General features: G+C 34.4%; 1 protein-coding gene across 50 annotated transcripts in view; it reads right to left on the minus strand.

Moving 5' to 3' along the window:
• LOC145252565 (rho GTPase-activating protein 190-like) overlaps positions 1–25,187 on the minus strand; it is a 793,870-nt gene extending 768,683 nt beyond the window's left edge. For 25 of the 50 annotated variants that reach the window (XM_080112152.1, XM_080112143.1, XM_080112148.1 and 22 more), the window contains exon 1: positions 25,074–25,187. The gene's annotated coding sequence lies outside the window, so the exon portion shown is untranslated. The remainder of the gene's footprint in view (positions 1–25,073) is intronic. The other 25 variants (XM_080112179.1, XM_080112182.1, XM_080112185.1 and 22 more) reach the window with 1 other exon arrangement.
• Positions 25,188–25,406: the final 219 nt, after the last annotated feature.

The following is a 25,406-nucleotide window of genomic DNA, read 5'->3' on the forward strand; positions in this document are numbered from 1 at the left end:
TAAAAATTATCTCAGCCAAGAAAGATTCCTCATTTACTAACCGAGGACAAAAAAAGATTTAAGTGTAGAATTAGAACAGCTACTATACTTTGTTCCTAGCCATAAAACATGTTATGGGCTGATAGTACATCTGGTTCCTCATTCACTCCAGTGTTGAAACTCGAAGTTTACTACAGTGATATTTCAAAATATATAATAGTTCGAGCAGGTGCTCGGAGTCATTTCATTTTATTTACTCAAGTCGCTAAGCACACGCTCGTGCGTCGGTTTCAAAATGGCCGGTTTAAAGAAAGTAACATATATACCCAACACGTCAGGACAGACACGGTTTAATAGCAGCAGCATAAATGCGTTCACGGAGAAGCAGCAATTGGTAATAAACATTAGCAATCTGCGGCAACTTACAAGAAAGAATTAAAAAAAAAAAAAAAATAAAAAAAAAAAAAAAAAAAAAAAAAACCCGTGGCGTAACGGATAAAGTACCAAGTGATTCAGTTCAAACCGGCACTCTTCTGGAGGTTGAGGATTCAATCCTCAATGCATGCAATACTAAGAAAACAATTGCGAATTAAGACTACTCCACCATGACTGACGGAATGAGAGCACGCTAACCCATAGATTAAAATTCCGTACGGGTTCCAGAGTTCAAGGAGATACATCCGAAACGTAAAAATAACACTCAAGATGAGAACAGTAATCAGAATAATACAAATAATGAAAAAGTAAATAAGAACAAGCGCACGTGCCGGAATGTCGACATTCCTATTTTAATAAGTTGCTGTTCGATTCTCTAATGCTTACTATATTTAATATACCTTTTCTCCACGTTAAAAATCGACCCTGGTGTCTAACTCTGTCCCGTGGGGAGGCATAGTAAATAAGTATATTTAATTTACTTTGTAGTTTTGGGGGAGTTTTTTTTTTTTTTTTTTCTTTTTCTTTTTTAAATTTCAATGAGACCGGTTGCAGAGATACTATGTGGGGTGTTGAGCAGCAAGATGTTTGTTCACATTACACTTGAACTTCTGGATATCAGTACAGTTGGGGAGCAGGAACCTGGAAGGGAATTCCAAAGTTCAGCAGTTCTGGGGAAGAAACTATTAGAGTAGAAGACTTTCTTACATCTAGGGATCTCTACTGTGTAGGGGTGAAACTTTGCTGCTTGTAAGGTTTGTCGAGGGTATTTACTGTTGAGGTTGAAGCTTAGAGGACAGTTTAGGACCTATCAGGTTGGCGACTCTTGAACCCTGCCTTATCCAGTGCATGGTATATACGTGCAGAGATTACAGTTAGAACATTTACAGTAGAACGAGCTTACCTAAATCCATATTGATGGTCGGACAGAAGTTTAGCAACTGTAAGGTGGTGGGCCCCGAGCTTGATTAATTATGAATTCAAATATTTTGACGAAAAGAGGCAAAAGACCAATTTAATGGGTCAGTTCTTTCACCAGAATTTTTGTAAAGCAGTTTTCCAGCAGCCAGGAAAGCAAGATTCGTTAAGGCATTTGTTGAGTTTGGAGAGAACTGGAGCAACCTCAGAGGAGCATTTTTTAATAGTACAGCCAGGCTGAGATCAGGCCCACATGCTTTTGAGGTGCCTAGGTTTTTTATATCATGTACTTGAGAAGGGGTGATTTTCAGATCATCTAGTGTGGTTCCTGTCCGCAAAAGAAAATTAGGGCGGGAATGGTTTATGGGTCCAAAGTAGAGTTTGAGGCAAACTGATGGGCAAGCATGTTAGCTTTCTTGGTTGCCATGCAAAAATCCTCATGACTGTTGGATCATGGGGGAATTGTTGATTGCCAATTATTTACTACACTGTTGTAGATTTTCCTAATTTCTGTGCTTCAATGCATTTTCTGGTTGTTTCAGTATATTCTCTCTTAGCTGTCGCTACTTCTTTCTTACAATTACTTCTAGCTTCTATAAACGTTTGTCTGTTTGTACTGGACTTATGCTGGATAAATTTGAGGGATGCAGGTTGCCTCTGAGCAATGGCAGTTATGCAAGTAGAAGTAAACCATTGGGGAGAGTGGGATTTGTTTTAGAATTTCCGTGTTGGAACATGTGCTTCAATTGTTGCTTTGAACCATTCAGTGGTCTCATTTGTGCATTGTTCAGCAAGAAGAGAAAAGATATTTCCCCATGGGGCATCTCTGATGTGATCTCTAATGGCATTCCAGTCAGCCTTATTGTAGTACCAATTATCAGACTCAAAGCTACTCGAAGTTAAGGTTGTCATGTGGACAATAAGACAAATACCTTAAAAGTTTGCGACGATGGTTCAAAATAAAATTTGATTATTTCAGGAAACGGCTCAACAAAAACTTAACATTGGATTTGAAAATGTTGTGATGATGATGATGCCGTCTCCGTTCAGTCTCGAAAGACAAAGGATACCCCCTGTGGGGGCAGTTGCGCATACAATTGTGTGGTAGGGATTGCGCAATTCCCAACCACACCTCTCTTGAATCGACACTGAATCCAGTGGCAAGGAGAAGTCCAGAATGACTGGAAACAAGCCAAGATAAGCAGAGAGAACATACAGCACCTGGAAGTCCTAAATGGTCACCCATTTAGTATTGACTAGGTCCAACGTTGCTTAACTTCGGTGATCCAGCGGGAATCGGTGTATCAACGTGATTATGCCGTACACAATGTTGTAGTCAGCTGGAAAGTAGCCATATTTTATCGTGTTTCATAGATGGGTAGTTATTGGAAATATGTTCATGAAAGTTTCGTTTAGTTCCAGGTACATAAAGGAGGACAAAATTATTTACAGTGGTTGTAGCTAGACGAGTTCTGTTGTGAACGTTTTACAAGGGTGTGGGGCAGAGATTGGAGCTCAGTCGAGTACTCATAGACCAACAAAAAAGAAATATGACTAATAACAAAAATTATCAGCTTAAGGTACTTAAAATGCTACAAAACAGTCTGGATATATATATATATATATATATATATTCCAGGTAGAAAGAGATCCAAACAATTTAGAATAATTGAATACCAACAAGGGTCGTTGATAGTGCTTAATCAAAAGGAGCAAATTATTCTTTATGTAAATACAGTTATATTTTGCTACGATGTGCAGACCGTTTCCACTATATATATATATATATATATATATATATTAGAGAGAGAGGTGTGCGTGTGTGGATAATTTTTACAAAAATACGAGTTAGTGCTTTTTTTTTCCCATCCAATTCCCCACCTTTAGGAATAAGTTCTCCACATATTAAGGGTATCTACGCTAAAAAAAAAAAAAAATTTTTTAAATAAATTTAAAAAAATAAATAATAACTATCTGTACCTACCCGGCGTTGCTCGAGAGGGTTTTTGTTTGCGTAGTTTCTTTTTACTTTCACTTTCCCTTTATTTTCTAAATAATAATGCCATAATTTAGAAAAAAAAAAAAAAAAAAAAAATCTAACATGGGGAGGGAGCAACTGGAAGTTAAATGGAAACAGTAATCGTAAAGATTTTTTTTTTTTTAGAAAATAAAAACAAAAAGGTTAAAAACGGCAAACTTGTTTACGAAAAAACCGAGGCATACATTTTTCACTTTAGCACTTTTACACTTTTTTTTTTTTTTTTTTTTAATATTGGATTAACAGTAAATTAAGTAATTAATAATGCGTCCGTCACACAGGCAACACACGTACACACTAAAGTGGTCCAAATTTTATTAATATCGAGAGACGATGGGTGACCAAACGGGTAGCAGTTGCTGGAGCTAGAAGTAGTAATGGCCGTATTGATCCAACAAGTTGAAAATAAATATATTAACAATAATGGCAACGGTTCTTCCACTAGCTCTGTCATATTTGTGCAGCTGTATCCATTTTATTTGCAGCTCGGGTCCATAATTGTCAGAGACGGCGCGACCGGAACGAAATCATACGCTTTTTCATCTCCAACGAAATCGCAATTCAAATATTGAATGGTTATTATTACACGACACTGCGACAGTTTATGATTATTATGATTATTATTAAGTAGTCATCCTATTATCGAGAAAAGTGGATTTGATCGTTTATATATTACGTACGTGAAATTGTAAAAAAAATAAAAATAAAAAAATAAAAATAAAAAAATAAAGACTGCTGCTGCTAGAAGAAAAGGGAGAGCGAAACAATGAGGTTAAATAGCACGGAAAATATTGAAAAGAAGATTTGTTTTTTTTTTTTTTTTTTTTTTACTTGCTTGCCTCTCTCCCAAGGAAGTTCGAGTGAGAAACGAGGTCCTTTTTTAATGCGGGGAAACTCCAGCTTCCCAAAAAGAGGCACTCTGGAGTGGGACGAAATAAAAACGGGTAAATGATGAAATCGACGGTCAAACAGTTTCTTCAAATATTCGAATAAAATTAGTGTAATGGTCTAGCTGCACTGAAGAGCTGTGATACAGTAAAACAGTGTCGTGAATAATGACATGTATATATAAAGAACGTTTTGGGGGTTAAAAATCAATTTCTTACTACGTCATAAGAACAATAATACTAACACTTTCTTACTACGTCATAAGAACAATAATACTAACACTTTTTTCCCCCCGTCTCTAGCAACACCAACACTCCTTGTCCCGTAAGACTCCATTTTGTTAAAATCTCGATTATGGTAGCATTTCAAGCGTGTACGTGTTTTTTTTTTTTATTATTCAAATTACATGCGTAATACTAAGTATATTTTCAGTCAAAACGGTTCCTCATTTAATATTAAAAAAAAAAAAAAATTGTATTTTTTTTTTTTTTTTTTAATATCTGCTTTGATCGTTGCCCATAAAAACTACCTTGATCTGAAGGATTTCTCCTCCACTGTCCAAAAACGAAGAGATAAAGTGTAGTATCAAAACAAGTACCACATTTTGCTCCTATTCATTCATTTTGTAAGAAAAAAGAAAACTGGTTATCATATTTATAACGTTCCGGCCAATACAACCTCGGACTTTCTTCGGGTGGTTCTTTTCAAACTTTGGATTCTATGAGTCGAATTCGGTGAATCTGTACGGGATTGCAAAGGTAGATTGTTCTCATTCTGTCAGCCATGGCTAAATATAAGTGTTAATTTGTTATTTTTAGCTATCATCGGCTAAAGGATAGAATCCTCAACCTCCAAATGGTCGTCACTTAAAACTGATTGTGAGCAAACTGAGACCAAATAAAAAGTTCCCAAATTAGAAAAGATGTCCTTGAACAAGGTCAGATGTTACATCGGCCAAAACGTCGTGAAATGTACCACTTTGAGAATAGTAGTTCGCACGATCTAGGACCGTTCATTGTACATATTTACAATGCCTCCCCACGGGACAGAGTTAGACACCAGGGTCGTTTTTTAACGTGGAGAAAAGGTACAAAAATAAAAAAGTGTCTCAGTCGTGAAGGATTTCTCCACTGAAAAAGAACAAGAAATGGAAGTGCCGCATCTGAAGAACAGATACTACACTTTCATCTTGTTTATATAGTTTATTTCCGTAATGAAAAATTTTTATAATTAAATAACGAGAAGTTAAAAAAATTAACATTTGTAAACAAACTTAGGCACAAGGCTATACAAGAAGTGGGAGGGGGAGTGTTTCAGGGTCTTTGTTACTAAAGTGAAAATAGAGTCTTTGGCGACTTTACTCTTGACTGGCAACATTTACCACAATACCTCATTCACTCTGTGGACTCTAAACTAATGAAAAACCCCAGCGTTTTGCAAAAAATAATATATTTCCAATGTGTGTGTGTGTGTGTGTGTGTGTGTGTGTGTGTGTGTGTGTGTGTGTGTGTGTGTGAAAAAAATTTTTTTTTTTTTAATAAAATGTGTATGTGTACTACACTTTGATCTTGGCCAAAAGCACCGTTTATTGTATCTGCAGATTGGCGCCGGTTCTCTTACGTAATGTGATGTGATTGCAGTCTCAATTTTCGGTCCGAATTCTAAGGATTACAACTGATAGAGTTTTGGCTTCAGTCGGAATGCGGTGGCCGGGTGGGAGCGGCGTGTGTTAGTTTATTTAGTCAAATAAAACATTACAAAATGTTTAACTTAGGCATTACGCTCTGTGTATTTGGGGGAATGGAGGGGATCTATTGTCATTCTTTTTGACAGCAAATATTTTTACTTACTCTTAGCTAAATTCTTTCACTCAAATACCGCAAGTCAATCGAAATATGAGTAGGGCCAAAAAAAGTTCTAAGAACAAACCACAACCAGAGAAGGAAGCAATCACCTGCACAAACTAGATTTCCATTAACTATGATGTAATCGATTAAAATAAGACAAAACAAAATATATTTACTTAGGAGAAACTAACGTCTTCCTAACTAAAAAATGGGTTGTTCTTTAGTGTAATATCTAATGTATATAACCGGTGTTGCCCGGGAATTTTTTACTTTCATTATTAGGTAAACAAAAATTAGACGGTGGTTAAGACATTTTGAAAAAGCGATGTAAAATAGGCGATAAAAAAAAAAAAAAAATACTGCATGAATATTTAAAAGTTTATGCCATCGGAGTTAAAAAAAATCAATTCAATATTATGTATGAAATCTGAAAGAAAACACTTTTTATAAGTAAATATGCTAGTGTTACTGGATTATTTCGTAGATGCGATTGTATCGAGGTTGTTACTCGCTATAAAAAAAAAATTTTTTTAAAAAAGCACGGATTCAAAAGCACGTTCGATGAAAAGTAACGCCTTTTAGTGACTTATAAAAATAAAATTAAAATAAAAGAACTATATTGTGAAACAAAATTATTTTTATAACTTACTACAAGACTACTTTTCATTACACCGCTTTCCCATTCCACTTTTGTGTCAACTATGCCGCCAGCCGGTAAAGTCTTTAGTCCCCACCCCACCCCCTATATTCACACGTAATATTAGATTTTGAACTCCCAATACATTCAGAATGTCGCGATCTTTTTAAACATATGCAGTTTTTTTTTTAGCTATTGCATATCGTGTCTTCGAAATATCTTTGCTCATTATTACACTTTTCTTGCCTGCTGTTTATAAAAAAATTATTAGTTTGACTTAAAAATAATTAAAAAAAATAAAAAAAAGTTTAATTGGCAAATTTTTACTTTTTTTCCACCCTAACACCTTTAAAATGACTTTGGAGGTTTTCGGGTATGCTCAAAATGAATATCACATTCAAATTTGGTAAGGACATAATTTTCTGGAAATTAAGACTTTTTTTTTTTTTTTCAATATATTACTTACTAAATGTCTGGCGTTCACTATTCTTAACTTGGGGAGGAGGAGTTATTTTGTAACACGCATTTTTTTAACGTAGTTTTCAATTAGGAAAAACATGGCCTCTAGTAAGAACATAATGGATTACATTTGATAATAAAGGTCTTAATATCTAGAAAATTACTTGTTTGCCCCAAATTTAAATGTGATATTCGTTTTCAGCATACACGAAAACCTAGACATCATTTTTAACGGTAAATGCTGGGGTGAAAAGTTTAACAAAAAAAGAAAAGTTAAATTATTACGGCCATTAAATTATTAACTGAAGAAATTAAAATTAAAATTATGCTTAGGTAATGGTTTTTATTTATAAAACGATTGATTCTAAATAGCTTTCAAAATACATGAAGATTTGCCAAAAAAATTTAAATCCAATTTCAATCCAACAAAAAAATTTGCTTCAACACTTAAGACTGGATTTAATTTTTTTGTTTGTTTTTTGTTTTTTTAAAGAATTTATTAAATTTCCTTTTTACGCCTTTGTATTTTGTTTTCATTAAATAATCGAATATGCAGACTGTGTAGAAAGTGATAATTATTGCTGGTCAGGTTAGTTGGTTGGTTGTTTTACGGCATATCAACCCTTTTCAGGTTATTTTATGCCGAATCCAAAGATTTTGAAGAAAAATTTTTAATAGAATATTTGTTGTTTTCTAGTCAGCTTCTATTTAACTCATAGTTGGGACCCTAACAGGTACTACCACTCCGGGTCGGAGTGCACCTGGGAGCAATGGCAATTAAAGGGTGGCTCCACACTCCCCAAAGCCCGCAAGCTGAGGCCTCACCACTGGATATAGTTTAAGGTCATATCCAGGACCAGCTGGTCAGGAGATTCTAACCCAGTCAACAAAGCCACCCTTGATTTCACAGGCTAGCACCTTTCCTCCAGACCATTGGCAATTAGCACATCAATGGAAGAAAATTTAAGTATGAATATATCGGCGAGCGTTCACGGTGAACAGTCAGGGAGAGTATTTAACGACAGAGAAGTCGTAATGCTGCATATTATATATTAAAAAAATAAATAAATAAATGATCATAGTTAAAAAAAAAAAAAAACGTTCAATTACTGAAGCAACACAAGCGAGAAAGTAATCAATGCAATAAGACATGGGCAGAGGGAAAAATAGAACTTTTTTTTTTTTTTTTTTTTCAAACGGCGGCTTTACTATTATATAAACACACAGCCACGAACTCTAAATTTTTTTATAAAACGAACTGCAGATGAAAAAGATACTTTTAAACGAAAATCTTAATGGCATTGATTGTTACATTTTCGAATTTGTTTTTAATTATCCGGACTACTTGGTAGTTTTTTAATTTTTTTTTTTTTTTTTATAACAATGTTTCCACCAATGTAACCTCCAATCTTCTTCAGATGCATTTTTTTGAACTTGTAAACTGAACCAAGACAAAAAGTTTTTCTTTTATTGAACAAGTTCCTTATTTTCCTCTTTTTCAATGTTCTTTTTTTTTTTTTTTAATCTAGTTTCCTAATTTTTGTGTAAAAAGCTTTTCATTATCGACAGTCCAACTATTCGACATATCTTGCTTGCCTGTACCTCAAGTGTGACGTCATTTTTAAATTATCAGGTCTGCTTTACAATGGCTGTGATCACAAACCCTTCAGTTTCACATTTCGATGGTTACCTCGGTCGAAACGTTGTGAAAATAACTAGATGAAAACAATCCAGACAGTCCAAATTGTTTCTTTTTAAATTTTATTTGATGCATCTTTTTATAGCAGTATTTTTTTTTTTTTTTTTTACATCAAGTCGATCAGCTAATTATGGTTCAAATTTACTAAAAAACTAATTTTGAAAAAAAAAAAATTAATTTAATTCAAAAAATTAGTTTTAGGCCGGTATGGAAAAAAATTGTACAAGATCTAAGTTCAAAACTTTGGATTACACAAAAGATAACGATTCTAATTTCCCACAATTATTTTAATTTTGGAGTTAAAGTTTTACGTCAATTTAGTCTCGTAAATTATTTAAAGTAAAAATTTCGGTACCTCGTGCACTTTCGCCACCGCGCAATTTTTAAATAGTTTCTTCAGATTAAATTCAAGCTTCACGATATTTTTTTTTTTTTTTTTTTTAATTAAATTGTTAGGTGGAAGCATAGAATAGTTACAAAATATCTTCCCCCCATATGTTAAGAATGGTTTTCAAAATAACATTATTTCAGCACGGTGGCTAAAGTACCATAATTTCTAGTTAAAATATCCTTTGCATAAAAATTATGAACTGGAACTTTCTTTAAGTACGAAGATGGAGACTATATTTTTCCAGTTAACTTTTTCATTTCGGCGTGATTCACGCGTACTATGTTATGAGTTAATGTTTGTTAATGTTACTTTTCTGAATTTTTGAGATGAGGGTTGGTTCGTATTATTTCGATTCTTCGGACTAGTGTATCGTTTTCACAACAACCACAAGGACCCGTGGCGCTAGGTGGATCAGAATTTTTGTAGGAATTTTTGACACCCCAAACACGAAACTGCGAATAAAAAACTCGTAATTTCTCTTTTAACCGTGGCGCAGTGGTTAGAGTACTTGGAAAAATCAATTGTAAAAAGTGATATTCTCTTGAAGGTTCAATTCTCAGTGTGGGCGACCGAAAAATACAATTACAAATTATTTAGAACCTCTATTCAGTCATGGCTGACGAAACGAGAGTATGCTATCCCTGTGGAATAAATAAAGGGTTCCATTCGAAATTCCGTCCAAATTTCCGAATTCGATAGAAACATTCCAGAGTTCGACAATATAAATCAGAGAAAGGTTGGAGGTTACGTGGACAGAAACATTGTGAAAATAACACTCAAAATGAAAACAGTAGTCCGAAGATTCCAAATAATATGAATTTGTTTATTTTTCTTTTAGTAAAACGAAATAAAGTGTCGAAACGATTTCCAGGGTATATACAATTTATGTCAATCTAAAATTCTTTTTCCTCCCTTCAAGTTTTCCATGGTATTCACAAGTTTCCATCTTAAGGAGGTATGTGTTATTCTAAACATTTTTGGGGCGCCTCTACAGAATTGGGACGAGATTCTGTAGTCGATAAATGGAGTTTTTAGATTTAAAAAAAAAAACAATGGTTTCAACTGATATGTGTGTGTGAAGTTACAATGTTGTTAAGTTACAATGGTAGCTTCCAAATAACGCAGTCGAAATTACCTGATTTACCGAATTAAAAAACTGTAATCGTGTTAGCAGATGAAAAATTGCGGCAATCTTGTTTAAATCAAAACGGAAAATTACCTCCCTTTTAAACTCACCTGTGTCTTACGATCGTTTTCAAATTTTATTTTTACTTTCTTTAATAAATAATTTTCTACCTAATAATACTAGGAATACGTAGATACCATTATTTTCATGTGAAATTCACTTTTACGATTGCCAAAATTTTGTCCCAATAGTGTAGAAGCGGCATTTTTTTTTTCAATCTTATAAAAAAAATCATGTGATCGTGATTTCGATTCTTCGCATCGCTACAACAGTTGTTTTTTTGCTCGACCTAGACAATCAAACACCTGTGCAAAGTGCGTCCACAATTTAACTAATCACAACCGAAACATAATCGAGTTAATCTGATTCGACATGGTTCACACATGACTGAGTCTAAGCGAACAACAAAATATATATATATATTTTTTTTTTTTTTTTTTTTTTTTTTGGAAATTTTTTTTTGGAAATCGTTTTCTGAAAAACGTTAAATCCGTCGACTTAACGGAATCATTTCACGACATATTTCGGTCACATGGCCAGAGATGTCTGGTTTCGTTCGATGAGCAAGATCACTTCGTTTATTAAGAAATTTCAATACAGTGCCAGAAGTGGAACTGGTTTTTCTCTTTAATTTTCTTATTCTAGCTTATTTAAGATTCCAGAGTTCGAAAAGATGTACCATATGACATCTTACTGCATGCATGCCAGACATGCAACCGCTATCTATCAGACATTCTAACCGAGAGACCTTTTAAAGATTCTAGCCGTCCCTTTAAATGCAATTGTTTGTTCGTACGACTATGTATCACAAACCGTCGAAATAATTTGGGGGGGGGGAGGGGAGCAAAGCAAGGAATTAAGAATAGGGTCAATAGTGGCGATCGAAAAATTCCCGTTTGTGTTTTATTTATTTATGGTGAGGGTGTATGCTGCATTGCTGCTGCGCCGCTACCTGCGGTTGTTTTTTCTTTGGTCAAGCAATCAAACATAGCATTTTACTTCGGCTGATACACTTTGAAATATTTTTTCTATAAATTAATTTTAAAAATGTAGACTTAAACATCTTTTTCGAAGTGCTAGTGCACTTATTGATCTGCACTATTTTTTTTATATAGTATTTTCAAATTTAATTCAAGTTTTATGTTTTGTAAGGTTAAAGTACAAAATACCCTCCCCATGTTAAGAATGGCTTTCTAAATAACGTTATTTCAGTACAGATCAATAAGTCAACTAGTATCTTTTTCTGTTGGAGATATATATCATTATATAAACACATGGCCTTCGTTTAGTCGTGAGAGACAATGGGCACACCGTGTAAGGGAGACTGCACATGTAATTGTGAAGCAAGAGTTGCGCAATCTCCACCAACCACACATTTCTTGGGTTAACACTGCTAGATTCAAGTGAACAAGACAGTGGAAACAATGCGGAAATAAGCGGAGAGCGCCTGGTATTCAAAAATGGGCAACTATTTTGGTACTTACCAGGCTCAACGTTGCTTAACTTCAGTGACTTCACGCGAACCGATGTGTCAACGTAATTATGCCGTAGTTCACACATGGTGACATCAACTTCGGCTGGTACCACAAGGAAAGTAGTTGTGAAATGTCAAGGAAAATGGAATGATCGAGGAAGGATAGCACCAACCAGACCTCCAATAAGGGTACGGGAAGTACTTGTACCTTACGAAGGTTTATTGATGTTCAAGACCAGCGAGAAATCGAAAACAAATGGTAGTTGCGTTAACGCAAAATGATTTACTACAGCTATCAAGAGTGTTGGAAATATTGAGACTTGTTGTCACTTGGTGTACAAGAAACCAATTGTTATTGTCCCTATTTACAATGCCTCCCCACGGGACATAGTTAGACACCAGTGTCGTTTTTAACGTGGAGAAAAGGAACAAAAATAAAAATTGTTTCAGTCGTGAAGGATTTCTCCTCCACTGACAGAACAAGAAATTTAAGTGGAGCATCTGAAGAACAGATACTACACTCTGATCTTGTCCCGAGGCAATCATCGAGAATTAATACTTTAGCAGTATCCCTAGCAATGTATTCTAAATCCTTCATAGTATGACAAAAAAGCACTCGCACCTGTCATCATGCACTACATTTGGACGATATGACTGATCGACCACGTATGAATCAAAGCTGGAAGAAGACTACATTACTTTCATAATCGGTTGTTTAAATACTTAAACACCATGTTCATATTCCCCACAGCCCCGAAAATAGAATTTTTTTTTAATTAAAAATATAAATAATAAACGATTTCGACCATTTTTATATTAATTTTTTTAATTTTCGACTACTTTTTGTATTTACATTTTAAAAAATTAATGAAAGAAAAAATGTCCGACGCGATGCTTACGTTGTAGAGTGACATTCGAAAGTGATTTTGAAGCCTTTAAATTGCCAGATAATCAGATCAGTAACAAATGACTATCATTCCCCTTTCAGAAAGAAAAAAAAAAGGTAAATTTTTACGATGTGCCCCAGTGTATTATAAACACCCCAACCTCTCCATGTTAAGAACGGCTTTCGGAATAAACACCCCAACCTCAAAAGCGATTCTTAACATGGGAGGTTGTGGGGGGGGTCATTCCGAAGCCGTTCTTAACATGGGAGTGGTTGGGGGTGTTTATAATACGCTGGGGCAGTAGGGTGCTGAGGTAGTGGGGTGGGGCGCCGGGGCGGGGCAGGGGCACGTCGTAAAAATTACTAGAAATTCGATACAACGCTTATTCTTAATATCGGTATATATATTTTTTTTTTGGTAAATTTTTTCAACTCCCCCTCCCCACATGTTAAGAACGGCTTTCGAAGTTGGGGAGTGTTTATTCCGAAAGTCGTTCTTAACATGGGGAGGTTGGGGTGTTTATAATACACTGGGGCAGTGTGGGGCACGTAAAAATTTACCGAATTTCTATCAAAATTAATTGTTTGTAATATTAATTCGCAATATTTTAAATAACCTAACGATGGATTAAAATGGCCGCCTTGTTTATTGCATATTGTGACCCTGCTAAATTCGAAAACAGCGTCAAATGTAATTTATGGTCTGGATTGAAATTTAAAAACAAAGTGCTGTATTTATGGTTCGTTTGTGGTCTGTTTAGGTGAAGGAAAAGTTATTTTTTGCACGCGCCTCTGTCGTAAATTGTGACATTTTCTTACTCGAATGTTTCTAATCTTAAAAAAGATTTGATTTTAATAATCTTTTGGTTACGTGTTAATCCAGAGTTACGGCCGGTTCCGCAACTTTATTCTAATGAATGAATTACGAAATAAATTGACTTAATGATTAAATATTTAATTAAATGAGTCATGGATGTCCAAATTTCGACGATAAAAAAAAAAAAAATGCAAATGAGTAGAAAAATAAATGCTATGATGATCACCACCTTTTTTTTTTCTTTCAATGTCGACTTAGAAAACGTCCACTTCGTCATTTCGTCGCCACCCCTAAAAATGCAACTACTGGGATCATGTCGACCGATATGAAAGTAGGCCCTCCCATTCATCACAAGTCGCTGATATATATATATATATATATATATATATATATATATATATATATATATATATATATATATATATATATATATACACACACACACACTTTCTTCTGTAATAAAATCAAATAACAGTAACACATGTTTCGGAATTTGAGATTTCGGACTACTATTCTCATTTGGTTTATTTCGGTCGACATAACCTTAGACCTTCCTCAGGTGCATCTTTTCGAATTGTAGAATCTTCTATGTTGAACTTTGTACACTGTACATAATTTCAAACTTAAACATTTATTTAATCTACTGGGATAGATCGTTCTCGTTCTGTCAGTCATGGTCGGATAGAAGCGTTATTACCTATTATTCTTAGTTATTACCGTCTGGATTCTTCTGCAATTTACGGGCCGTGCTGAAATAATGACATATAGAAACCCATTTTGGGATAGGATGGGGGTTAGGTATTTACTTTCACCTAACAATTTACTAAGAAAAAAAGATACCGAAAAACAGCACGGTCTATAAACTGCAGAAGTAGATATGTAACAACGACTGGGATTTCAACCTTCGGACGATTGTTACTTTGAACAGATTCCAAAACAACGCATTTAACCATTTAAGCTAATAAGTCTCAAGATTCCAGAGTTCGAAAAGATGTACCTGATGATCGGAAGTTACATCGGCTGAAACGTTGAATATATAATAACCAAGAGGGGAATAGCAGTCCGAATAATCCCAATAACACATACGCCTTAGTAGCAGGTGCTCGGAGGAGGAGGATGGATTTAATGGTGTCCCGTAGCAAAAAGACATATGGAGTAAATGCAAGACTAGGTTTTATGATCCCTTTTGTCAAATTTCGTAATAGCTGATGAAAAGAGTACCTTTTTTTTCTTCATGTTAATAACTAAATAAAGAATAGGTTGGCATTGCAGGACACATTAAGAAGAGTGTGTTTGCAAAATATACTTTGATAGGTGGAACGTCATGGATGGTGATCGATCCAGAAATAAGCAGGTGTATTTATCCAAGTTTTGTCCCACATTTGAGATGAAAATATATTTTAAAAGGCATTGTCCTGAAATTTTAATCAAATAGAAAATAAATGAAATCTTAATAGACAAATTTTACACCCCTCTCATTAGAAAAAAAAATCTGTAGGTTCGTTAAGAGATGTTACATCGGCTTATCATTAAATCCGTTTAATACAGGTGTATAATTTAAATTTTCAAATTCAATAATAAAATATTATCCTCATCTTCTAGTTGTCGTTTAAGGCCAGAGGAATAGTTGGCCGAAACGTCGTGAAACAGAAACTAAGAGGAGGCAAATAAATTTCGTATTGTACAGAGAACAATACGAAATAAATGATTTTACAACGTGCGTTGTTCAATACGTTTAATTATTTATGTCGCAAAAGAAAAGGGCAATTTTCACACTATCCCATATCAACATCAATAAAACTACGAAAAAACGTGCGTGCGTGTGTTTTATGGCGTTAACGTAATTTCGATAATGACTAACTGAATAGTAAAAAACAAAAAAAACAAAAAACTGCAATAGCGCAAAACTAAAACGAAATTTCTATTTTGAACTTTATATTCACAATTTCTTCTCTCAGCTCATTCACGACACAAGACTGGCACTAAGTAGCCAGTTTCTTCCGCCTGCATTCGTCAAGTAATCAGCACTTGTGTGTGCTTTGATTTGTTATTTTGATACAATTTCTTTATCGCATTCCATGGTGATTTTTGTAACCTCGCGGCGGTTATGTTGGAATTGGAATCAATAAAGTGACCTTCCTCCCCAACCCGCCTTTATATCGTCCCCTTTTTTATTATTGCTAGTGATACTGTATCAAGCTTGCTTTTCTTTTACAACGATTTTCCGATTAACGAGTTTTTCTATCTTACTGTTTTAAATGCGAGTTTATTCATTTCTCATTAATATTTACATTGGCTAGAAGGAAAGTGTAGTATCTGTTAGCGTTCTGATATGACATTTCATATTTTGTCCTTGACTAGAACTTTTTCATACTGGCAATTTTTATTTCTACTTCAATCCAGAGTGACCCCCTTTTGGGGAGCTGGATTCTCCCCACAAAAAAAAAAAGCAAAGACAACTGGGAAGCAAAGAAATAAGAATAGACCACCGAATCTTATTTAATACATTTCATCAATTCATGTAAAAACAAGGTTATATTGAAGATTTCAGCTTTAAAATGGCCGCCATTAGTTCTGGTTCCATAACAATTTGATTCAATTAACAGCCCAAACAATACCATAATAATTACGTTAACTTATTACAATATTCTTTTATCATTAAATTATTAACCGAGCCGAATTGTTATAAAATAATTTGGTTATCTTAAAGCAGGAATCTTCGATATAACCAACAGATTATTGGAAATTTGTTCTCGTCTGCCACAGACTATTTAAGTTATATTTTCAACTAAGAACATTTATACGTCCCAACACTGTAGCTACTATTTGCAACAACAAAAGAGCTGCGTCAGAATTAATAAGTAGAAAACAGGAGGGAGGGGGGGATGGGAACTTTATTTGAATACTTTTGCGGAAAAATTGATTGATGGACGCAGCTTCACTTTGATTAATAAGTATTATAGTAAAGAAAAAAAAAATGGCTATAACTTATTTTTAAATTAATAAGGAAACATAATTTGATTTGTTAATTGAAGAAAAAAAAACTGTCAGGGTTAGGCATTTAGCAGTTGCGTGTCGAGTCCGTGTGTAACGTACTTTATTACGGCGAATGCCGGTCAGCAGAAAAAGATTTACTTTCACCACATGTGCCAATGTTTCTTTATTTACTTATGCTATTATATAATGTAGATGTTTCAGCTATTTTTTTCAATAGTTTGGTTTAGAAAAAAAAGTCAGCAGAATTACTTCAAATCCATCAATCCGTATCCGCTTGTTGAAAACGTAATCCCCCACCATTGAGAAAGTAATATTAATCACATAAAAATGTTAATGACAAGCAATAAAGGCTGTTAGCCTTCTTCTGCAGTTTACCGACTGTACCTCTATTTTTTTTTTATATATACGATTTTCAAGTTAAATTCAATTTTCACGGTATAAACTGTTAAGTGAAAGCACAGCAGTGCAGCCACCCATGTTAAGAAGGAGACTCTAAATAATAACGTTATTATTTCAACACGGTCCGTAAATTGCAAAGTACCAGACTTTTTCCAACATGGCTTGTTTTTTTTCTTTTTCTTCTTTTTAAGTAAATATTTTAAATTTACTCAAGTATTTGAGATGCCAATGTGACCAAATGAAAATTTGTATAAATATTTTTTAATAAATGAATTACAGTTCTTTGGAATAAAGCAAAAACGAAGATTTAATATAATCGTCAAGAAAACGAATGCTAGGCCGTTTGCCTATGAGCAAAGTGTAGTTTCTGTTTTGACATTCTACACTTTTTAAAATCCCAATCTCTCTTTGGGGAGCCGGATTTTCTTTAGATTGAAAATCGACTTTATGTCTAACTCTGCCCCTCCCCATGAGAAGGAAAATTAATGGGAACATTGCAATTTCCAAAATGTTACACACCCTCACCTTACCCCTGCTGGGATCATAGTGGAGTATGGTCTCAGGATCTCCCATGCATTATCTCCTTTTTAGGGATTTATTTATTGTCAGCCATCTGAAGTGCCTACTGCCTCACCGACGCGATAATGGCAGATTTTAAAACAATTTTTTTAAAACTGCCCTTTTTTTTAAGGGAAGGGGGGGTATATCCCCCCCCCCCCCCACACACACACATAAGATTTCCACATTTGTGGGAAGAGGGGTAAATATTACTTGATCTTTAATGTTAGGATTAAAAGTGTAGTTATGAAATGGTTTGTATCTTTTGTAAATTAAACTGATTTTAAGCGAGTTAAGTAAATGTGGTATTGTGGCGACTGATGAAGTGAAAGTGATGGTTAAATGGTAAAAAAAAAAATAATTAAAAAAAAAAAAGTGTTTAGACGTTAAATAGGCCAAAATCTATCCACCACCAGTCTCTCTCTTAGAATGGGCCCATCTTCAATCTAATAGGTCCCGCCCTGTCAACCAACGTCTAACCCCAATGTTGCACCTCTGTGCTTTTTACAAGTACTTTAATAGAAAGTGCTCCGACGAGTTTGCTGCACTTGTACCTCCCTCCTCAACGTAAACACCCCCGATTAACCCAACAAGCAGCAAAATCCCACCCTTTAAATGTAAAGGTCCCCCAGGTACCGGAAAAGTTTCTAATAGTTTCTTACCTCGAACTGCTAGATTCTGGAATTCCCTCCTCGTTTCCTGCTTCCCTGACTGTATTAACGTTCAGAAATATAATGCGAACAGATATCTCGCTGCTTTACTCCCTACATAGTGTCCCTGTATGTATGAGCGCCCCACCCCTCACATAGTAGTCCCTAACGTCCAAGTGGCAATGCCTTCTACGAGGTAAATAATTTTTTTTTTTTTAAGAGGATGACCAACGATCCACTCAACTCCCGATAATTTTGATGACAGTGCCTAATTTGCTAATTAGTATTCATATTTTTCGCAGATAATTCAAACTAATTTTGTGCTGTCAGGAGAAAAAGTCTGAGCGTCACCGACTACAGGTGCGTCCGTGTGTGTGTGTGTGTGTATTCAGTTTTTGCGGAGCACTCGAGCCGGCATTTAGCCCTAGTGATGAGCGGGAGTGGGGGGTAAATATGGTCAACTAATGAACGCGTATACGACGACAACTTTGTCTCAATCATTCTCGGGTATCAGACGAATGTTTTAGTTATACGTCGTAATCGTCGTGATATTCAAATCGCCCAATTAGTAGCAGTTCTTGAAATGATAATGGATAAAATGTTAAAACTACAGACATTTTCAATTTATGAAAAATTTATATCATTTGCAACAAAAAAGTAATCCAATAAAACTTATTTTCACGTGGCTTGCAAACACGAACAGGCAGCACCGTCATAAAACGTATATAGGACATTGGCAGTTCCTTAATTTTTTTTATTTTAACTCATCATTCGCAGTGACCAGTGTAGTCCATATTTTCTTGTTTCCCCAGGAGGGCAAAGTTAGACATAAGATCGTTTTTTTTTGTTGTTTTTTTTTTGTTTGTTTTTTTTTTTAATATGGGGAAATTCCAATACCCCCTTAAAAAAAAAGAGGGTGAGGGGGGGGTCACTGGATTGGGACAAAAATAAGGATACTTATAATGAACGTGCATACAGAAAATTTCAGTACTTTCACCATGAATCAGTCCCGGAAATAGCTGAAACAGTTGACGATTTGTAAAATATATTTTTATTTAAAGCTTTTTTGACGGACCCGAACAAGAATCACCCCCCCCCCATAATTTTAGCCGTTATTCTGCAGTTGGTATTTTTTTACGACCTAACCCAGCGTAGTATAAACACTCCCAACCCCCCTATGTTAAGAACGGCTTTCGGAATAACCACTCCCAACCTCAAAAGCTATACTACATACTATAAAAATGTTAGGGGAGTGATTCGTTTGTATGCCACTTTTTTTTTTTTTCTTTTTTCAATTTTATTTTAGGGGAAGTTAAAAAAGTTCGTAAACCTAACCCGTCGTGTCGTCTGCTTTTTACATTATTTTTTTATTTTTTATTATTTGCGGCTTCGAAATCGTAAACTACTTCAGCCATTTCCGGGGTCGATTCAGGATTCTCCATCAAAGTACCAGTACCGAAATAAAAATTGCCCCAGTCTAGAAGGACTTCTATCCCACTGATCGAGAACAAAAAAGGTTAAGTGTTCGAGATACGCTTTTGCTCCTTATCAAAAGGCAAGGAAAAGCGTAGTCGCCGCATTGAAATAACATTTACAAAAGAAGGGGGTGTTTTGTAACTGTTCCGTACTTTCATTTAACAATTTAATAAAAAGATACCATAAAAATTAACTTGTAAATCCTATCGCCCCCCCCCCCAAGAAAAAATAACACTGTCAGTATTCTGCGTAAGTACCAAAATTAAATTTATATCTAGCCTTTTGGACAGTAAGCGTCGTGTTGAAATTCTTATATTGAGGCATTTATTTTTTTTAATTTAATTTTGTTAATGTCCCCAGTTTCGAGTGCTCTTTAAAGGTGGGGGGGTACTTATTAAAAACCGATCTCGTGTCTAACTTCTCCTTCGTGTAGAAGTTAGGAGACTTTCGAAATCTTTAAGCCCAGGCGTGGTAAATTATTTTGTAGTCTAACAATAAAATTAACAGCTAATATATACGACGCTACTTAAAGAGAGAGAAGAGAAAGGATTATTTTCCGTTTAGAGAGACAATGGTTATGTAAAAGTTATGCGCGGGAAGTCCAGTGAAGAAAGAGTTGCGCAATTCCAAACACAACTGGTAATGTCCAAGATCAGTGTTCGAGGGGAGGGGAGAGAGAGAGAGAGAGAGAGAGAGAGAGAGAAAAAAAAAAAAAAAAAGAACTCAAGCTACCTGAAGTGGATACGGTTGATTATAGAACGGAACGGAGTCACGACACGAAAAATAAAACCATATATTTTTTTAAATTGTTTTAAAACTCTTGAGTTATAAAAAAAACAAACTTGTATTATCAAATAAAACAAATTTTATTTTTAAAAATTTAATTATAAAGTTTTATTTAATATAATTATTATGAAGTCTCTTTAATATTTGTTTTCGTCGTAAAACAAGTGTTAAAACTAATTTTTTTGAATACCAATGTTTTATTATTTGATAATACAAGTGTGTCTTTTTGTTTTGTTTTTTTGTTTGTGTCTTTTTTTTTAAAGTAATTTTCTGGTTTCATGATCACACAAGACTTGTTAAAACTAAAGTATTTTTTTTAGTTAATAAATATGTGGTTTCGTTCTTCGTGTCTTGACTCCGTTCCGGATCCACTTCTGGTAGCTTGATTTTTCCGAGCACTGATCTTGGACATTACCGCAAACTCCCCTGAGACAGAGCGAGAAGAGATGCAGGAGGAGGACGACTGTAAAAAAAAAAAAAAAATGCCCAGATAAGCCGAGACATATTGATGCTTTCTTCTAAACTAGTTACACTAAGTTCTGTAATATAATTCACAGCTTAAGGAGGGACATTTTTAGTGATGCATCATTACATCGATATTGAATTTTCTTTTGCTCACATGGCTTTATTCCGAATTCGTGGTTGTGGGTCGCCACCAGTGGACTATCTTTTAAACGGTCATAACGTCTTAATTTAGTTTAATTTAGACGGTTTCAAGTAGAGATAATTGATGGCACACTAAATTTTTTTTAAAATAGTTTTATTTGAATTTTTGGTAAATTTTTACGACGTGCCCCAACGTATTAACATCCCAACCTCCCCATGTTAAGAACAGCTTTCGGAATAACCCCCCCCCCAAAAAAAACCTCGAAAGCTGTTCTTAACATGGGGAGGTTGAAGGATATTCCGAAAGCCGTTCTTAATATGGGGTGGGGGCGTTTATACTACGGTGGGGCAGGTCCTTAAAAAAAAAAAAAAAAAAAAAAAAAAAAAAATACCGGAATAACTTAAAATTTTCTCTAAAATTCTCTTCCGCTGGCGGGCTGGCCTGCTTTTTTACAGCTTATCACAATATGGTAGTCTTTAAGTTCAATGTAAACAAGTTCTTGTTGAGCCGTCCCTTAAATAATCAACTTTCACCCAATTTCCACCATTAACGATTACTACGCCGTTATCCTGGTGACCACCGTACATTCATTAATCCTTATCCTGGAGTGGCCCTCTGGCCTTGATAAGTGGTGACTAACTCGGAAAAAAAAAAAAAAAAAGGTTATAGGCAAAGTTTTTATGACCGTTTGATGTATGAAAGGCAGTCAAAGTCTATTGATGGCGGTCCAGTCCACGGTCATGAAATCGGAATACAGGCGTGCGAGCAAGAAAATTCAATATCACCAGTAATGCATAAACTCCGACAGAACTCGAACCCGGCACTAAACACTGCTACTTCCAATTTATATATATTTCTTATTATAAGCTCTATCTCCTATTTGGTTTTATCGAGTTTTTACATCTGGTTGAGATTACTTTATAAATATTAATTCTTTAATATTTATAATTTACTTTAGTTTTGCCATCTTGGTAAACTTGACTGTAATTCTTATTTTATAAATATGTGTGTGTGTGTGTGTGTGTGTGTGTGTGTGTAAATAAACCGTATTTCAAAAACGTTTAAATGCAAAATGTCTCGGAGACATTTATAATGAAACAAATTTATAAAAGAAATGTACACAAGAAACCGAGGAAGACTGAACTGAACGAGAATCACCCCCCCCCCCATAATTTTAACGGGTATTCTGCAGTTGGTATTTTTACGACCTAACCCAGCAATGCTGGGTCCCAGCATAGTATAAACACCCTCAAACTCCCATGTCAAGAACGTCTTTCGGAATAAACACCATAACCTCAAAAATGATACATATTTAAACATACTATAAAAATTAGAGGAGGGGGCTGATTCTCGTTCAGGTCCGCCAATATTAATTTAAAAAAATTAAATTGAGAGAAAGAATGTTATCGTTTAAATACTTAAAAACGAAAGTTCAAAGAATTAGAAAGAGAAACCAGTTACACAAAACATAATACGAAGATTTCTGTATTAACAATTGTGTGACAACTTCGTGTGTGTGCTTTTCTCGCCTCTACGCGACTTTCACTTTTTATATTAATCGAATATGGAAATCAAAACGGCAATAGTATAAAAGATTTAAAACCCTAAAAGAATTTTAGGTTTATTGAGAAGTACACGTATTTAAAATAAATAAATAACCTATTCGTTACGGAACGAAGATGTCACATTCCAAAACTCACGTAAATTAATAAAGTAGTTTTCAAACTAAGAAAATCAAATTTTATGACTAAGCGAGACGTCGTGATTCTTGGTCGGCCATGCTTTTTGATTCAGCATAATTAAGGGAGGGACAACTCAATTTGAAATACCAAGGTTAAAACCAACCTTATAATGAATTTGGTGTTAGAATTGCTAAAAATTGTACATTTTTTATTTTTTTAGTTAAAAAAAAAAAAAAAAAAAAATTGGCGTGATTTTTCGAATATGACATCTTCGTTCCAAAACGAGTATTGTACATTAAAGATTTTTCTGTATTTTAAGTGCAATTCTAAATAAGCAACAAGAATTGCGGTACTAGTGCACTTATTGATCCGTGCTGAACGTTATTTAAAAAGCCGTTCTTAACATGGGGAGGGTGTTTTGTAACTATTCTATACTTTAACCTTACAATTGAATAAAAAAGACAAAACTTTAAACTTGGAAATACGATTTTAAAAAAATATGCAAAATTAAATCCGCCAAAATGGATTTCGGTTTCTTCGTAAACAGGTCAGCTATTTTAATAATTTTGTTAATAGTTGAAAGGGAAGAATTTCTTCGCATCCCTCCAAAGATGGAAAGGAATATGAAAGCATTTAAATTGCAGAAAACAAAATCATTTGGACTGGCTTAAAAAAAAAAAAAGCTGAGCAAATTCATTAAAATAAACGTTTAGTTATTTCATAAATAGTAAGCAAAAAGTTATCTTTATAAAATTATAGGGTACTTGTAGTACTGGTACACTGGTGGTGGTACAGTGTACACTTCGTGCTGAAATAACGCTATTATTTTGAAAGCCATGCTTATTGCTTAACATGGAGAGGGCTTCTTTTTTTTTTTTTTTTTTAACTACTCTGTACTTCTAACAACTTAAAAGATATCATCGTGAAACTTGAAAATACTATTAAGTAGCACGGTAACATAAGTGCATAAACAATTATACTTTTACAACCATTTGATTCAATTAACCAAGAAAAATTGGTAAAACTATACAAACACCGTGACAGCGAATTACCCCTACCCCTAACCCCTAACCCTAACCCTAACCCCAACCCTAAACCCTAACCCTGTCACGGTGTTTGTATAATAATACCGAAAAATTACCGTAAATAATTAACTTTCAATATTTATTTGAACCAATCTACTGAAACGTAGTATAGGGTTAAAAATATATAAAGTGTCCATGTGCAGTTTACGGACCATGCTGAAATAACGCTATTGTTTAAAAATACATTCTTAACATTAGGAGAGTGGGAGGACTTGAACTATTCTATACTTTCACCTAACAAAGTAAGACACCGTAAAAATTGTAATTTAATCTGGAAACCCCAAATAAATAAAATAGCACAGTCCATAAACTGTAGAAGCATAAAAGATTTTTTTTTTAATAAAATAAATAAATGGCATAATTAAGAAACAAAAATGAAAGTATGACTCCCGGGCAACTCCGGCAGGTATGAAAAATATACAAAAAAATAAACAAACAGAAAGGGGGAAGGGCAATGAAGTAAAAAAAAAAAGGGGGGGGGATATAAGGGCAAAAAGCAATGTCCATAGGAAAATTTGTTGTTCCTGGGATTTTAAAAGATGGAACCATGTCAAAATATTTGGCAAAAGACGAGAGTAAAATTATTTTCCATGTTTTAAATTAAAACATCGTATAATAATAACACCATAAAGGTTAAAATTATTATAATTTGAATAAAGAAGGAATAAATATGCGAATTCGAAAGAAAAATATATCTCAAATGTCCATCCATACATTTATACACACACACTTTTTTTTTTTTTTTATTTCTTATTCAATTAGATTTATTTTCTGTTTGGTTGTTTTTGTTCGAATCATTCAACTCGTTTAAAGGTCTAACAAACAAAACTCTCAAATAATGTTAAAAAAAAAAAAAAATCGATATTTACTTTAATCATATTGTTCTATTAATTATATAATCGACATTTCTATTTTTCAAAGTCTCGATCGACCGCTTTAATAAAAAAAAAAAAAAAGTCGCTCCTGTCAGATAACATAATAAAATAAGAAAGAGAGAAGAGAACACAAGGGAAGAAGAAAAAATAATACTCAAGCCATTTAAAAGCAAAATTAAGAACCGGACAAGGACCGAGCCGGGCTAATCACATCCGGAAAGGATTCATACAGACCATGCGGTGAAAATAAAATATTTATTTAGCGCCCCACAAGATAAATAACGAAGAATAAAGTGACACTTACCAATTCTAACGGTATACCCACGCCATATTGAATTATAAACTACTACCATATAAGGAAATTCGGAGCTAGCAGCTTCCGTCTTAGTTTCGTAGCATTTTCTTTTCTTCTTTTCTTTTATCAATTCTCGTATTTTACTCTTGGGAGTCTAAGGGAGATAACTCGTCTATAAACTATGACCTCGATAAAGCAGGCCTGTCCAATAATTCGCGTTTATCTCCTGACGTCAGAGCTGTTGGTAAATTATTTGCTTATTTTTTTTTACCAAAAATTGCTCCAGACATGGAATGAAGCCAGTTGATCTAAGGAACTAAAAAAAAAAAAAAAATGCTAGTT

Source organism: Euprymna scolopes, chromosome 29 (assembly GCF_053919585.1).
Source record: "Euprymna scolopes isolate OS-2025 chromosome 29, ASM5391958v1, whole genome shotgun sequence".
In the NCBI taxonomy this organism is placed as follows: domain Eukaryota; kingdom Metazoa; phylum Mollusca; class Cephalopoda; order Sepiida; family Sepiolidae; genus Euprymna; species Euprymna scolopes.